Raw genomic sequence first — 3,357 nt, forward strand, 5'->3', positions numbered from 1 at the left:
AAAACTAGTACCGGTACCGAAAAAAGAAGATTTATTCATAACAGACGTGAAAAGACCCAGGAAAACCGAGTTAACGATAAAAACGATAACAAAATAACGCTGAAAACCGATAAAACCCTGAAAACTATACATTTCACACCTGAGCCTCAACTCTCGCGGCCTGGTACCAAACGACTCACGGACCGGTACCGGTCCGAGGCCCGGGGGTTGGGGACCGCTGCTTTAATAAACAGTAAGCAGAATTGATATTGTCCTTGCAACATTGGAATTTCATAAATGCACGAATGGCTTGTTGCGCAAAAGAATAACGTCACAACAATGTGATTGGTCACTTGCAATGTTGAACCTGGAACAACATTTTCATGATGATCTGGGAACAACACCAACACGAGGATATCAGATCATCCGTCAGCTGTGACAGAATGCCTGTTTCTTTAGGCACTGGTTATAGAATTGAACATTTATCAGGCTAATCACTACAGAAAGCCAAGAAAGAACCTGCTGGTTTGGATGTTTACATTTCTGACACAGGACTGGGATCCCTAAAGCCTTTTGTAAGACTGTGCTGTTCTGTGCATGTGACACTGAAGCTAAAAGCAAACATACTCACAGTGATGATCCTATCATATTGATGTTAAGTACATGTTTTTCTAATTGCTAATTAGCTTAAAACACAAAGTAATCCTGAGGCTGCAGTGAATGCATTTAGTGTTCATAAACCAAAAGACTGTAAACATTTTATTTCTGACCAAGTGAGATGAAAAGTCATATTTGCCAGAGTTCATCCCGAGTTTGTCTTTATCTCGTCTCACTCTGACCAATGGTCATGACATTTTATTCAAATTAAAGAGGTGAAAGTCATAATAAAGCATTTTCCTTTTATGACTGATTATTGAATAGGTGCTTTTGAGACAGACAGAAAGACAGCAGGATCTTTTTCAGAACACCGCACTGTGTTGTGCAGTCATTTAAGAGTTCTTTTGTTTTTATTGTCTTTTATCTGAATTGAAATAAAAACTATTAGATTAGAAGTGCTAAACAACATATTTCTTACAGGATACACAGTATAGATATATTAAGGGCAGTGTGATGCTTCATCGAGCCCATAAAACAATCTGACACCTCCTGCATTAATTTCAAGGTAGAAGTGACACCAAAGCATGATCTAATTATTCAAAGAGAACAGAAATATAAGTACTAGAATGTTGCTCCTTATGTGAGCATTCTGTGCCACTCGTGCTATTTCTCTTTTAGCTGTGGGAAGCATAATCAGCATACTCCTACAAAGTCAACAAATGGGATCTACTCTTGAGATATATTCTAGGTAATTGTTGTTTATATTGTTGGGGCGTGAGCAGACAAAGTGCCTGTCATGGGGCTCCCATGTTGCTGTTCTATAAATAGTTCTGTTTAATCATGTTGTGGTAGAAAGGCAGAAAATATTTTATTAGGAAAACCTGCTACTAGTCAGGATTGTTGTGTAACCCACATAAAATGGGGGTACCACTTTAAGGACTGATATGAGGAGAGATGGACAGCCTGCCCAACCAATCGAAATGCACAGATCCCAGTATGTTTTGACCAATGGGAGAGCAGTCTGCCGCTGTATGTCCCACCTACGTGCTCTGTGTTTGCTGCTATGTGTGGAGGTAGTCGCGTGCTGGCAGGAGAAAAGAGAGACTGAAGCTTTTGAGCTGGAAAAAAAGTATTAGATATAAGTTGCAACCAACTGTGTTGCACATAAGTTCACTGGTTATCAGCTACCTTTCATGTTAAAAGTAGCCACAGTGAGTAAGCAGGCAAATGCTGCATTTTTCTGGTGACTTTAAAAAGTACCGCGTGGAGCTAAACTGTTAGCCTTTGTTAGCTCTGGTTGCTATCAACTGCCTGGAAGTTCATCTCAATCTGCTTCCAGAAGTAAGGTAACACTTGAAGCGCAACTTATGTTTATTTTTCCTTCATGTCGTATTACGGTTATTAAAGAGAAAACATGTCCTGTTACGTTATTTAGAGCCCTGCATTTTCCGACCTAGAGACACAATGCCATTGTCTTCGGCCGTGATGCGCTGAGATCGGTGAGCACATGTTGTATGTCTCAGTTAGTTCATGTCTGTTTCACATTTTATCGTTGAGAAACTGAATTAATCTCAATTGTTTGATTAATAATTGTCGCATATGCGACATATATGCATATGCACTGACTTTACTTGGTTTAATGCATAGTTTGTGTAAGAGAGATGTTTTATTTTTGCAAAATTGAGTATTTTTATTGCAAATTTATGTTGAATGTGATTTAAACAAAATCCTAAGTTGTGAATTATAGCTAGAACAGCATAATTAATATTTGAATTGCTCTTCTGACCCTGTCTGTTGACAGGTCAGGTTTTTTTTGTATGCTGAATTGTTCCTGAGGTGGATTCCTCCAGTGAAATAGGATTCCTCCAGTGAAATAGATGGCGAGCCTTCCCACCTGGACTTAGAGAGACTGAGATTCGCTTCTTTTCCACTTGATGATCTGCTGCACCTTGCGGTGTGGTAGGACTGTATCACTCACACTTTCACGCACAGCTGGTTATACATAAGACCACTGACTGACATTCTTTCATCCCTATTTTCTTTCACACCCTAGGAATTTTTTGGACTTTACCCCTTGGACATTTTTTATTTGGGACTTTAAATAATGAGCTGTTGTGTAGAGCATTCTCCACATGTGAAAAGAGTGTGAAATTTTCAGTTGAATGTGCATTGGATTTGTGTAATCTGTTTCTATAAGAGTTAAGGAGTCAGGTTACTAGGGTGCACCCGAGCATTGAAACCCGAACATTGAAAACCAAAAATAACACTTGGCCAAGTCATTGCTTTAGTAGTTTGTGTTTTACTTTTCTTTTAATTTTTGTAAGTTTCCTTTCTACCATTGTAAAGTGTCTTTAACCTGTGCTTGTCAACCTTATGGTTTATGTCACTAAAGTTGGCTGGTTCTTTTGAGTTACATTCTTGTCTCTGTGTCTCATTTGAACACACCCCTGTGCTCCTATAGTCGAGCCTATTGGCCCATTGATATATTCTTTTCAACAATTCCCCTTACTGTGTTACAGTTGGAATAAGAGCAGTGAAGCAAAAAACAAAAGGGCGGAAAGAACTAAATGCTCACATTTAATGATATTGAAAATCTTTTTTACATACACTCACCACAGGCACACATTTCATGGTAATGTGAAGATTTTAATGATTTCATTTTCAGGATCAAATGATTGTACACTGTCTTTACACCTTTAATGCTTTTTAAAGATTAAGAATTGCTATTAATTACATTTTTATTTTCTCTAAACTACACACATACACTCATAAACTCACTTA

The 3,357-nt window shown here is 38.2% G+C and overlaps 1 long non-coding RNA gene across 2 annotated transcripts; it reads left to right on the forward strand.

The window, feature by feature from the left end:
- The first annotated feature begins 1,624 nt into the window (after window positions 1-1,624).
- On the forward strand, window positions 1,625-3,076 carry LOC146557268 (uncharacterized). Of its 2 annotated transcripts, none has more exons than XR_014888970.1 (3): window positions 1,625-1,922; window positions 2,012-2,075; window positions 2,378-3,076. It is a non-coding gene; the product is annotated as an uncharacterized LOC146557268 (long non-coding RNA). The 2 variants fall into 2 exon arrangements; XR_014888971.1 differs by having other exon boundaries at window positions 1,625-1,917.
- Window positions 3,077-3,357: the final 281 nt, after the last annotated feature.

The sequence above is a fragment of the Mchenga conophoros genome, linkage group LG16 (genome assembly GCF_057382185.1).
Source record: "Mchenga conophoros isolate Kocher_MC1m ecotype Shallow Benthic linkage group LG16, M_conophoros_male_GT1.1, whole genome shotgun sequence".
In the NCBI taxonomy this organism is placed as follows: Eukaryota; Metazoa; Chordata; class Actinopteri; order Cichliformes; family Cichlidae; genus Mchenga; species Mchenga conophoros.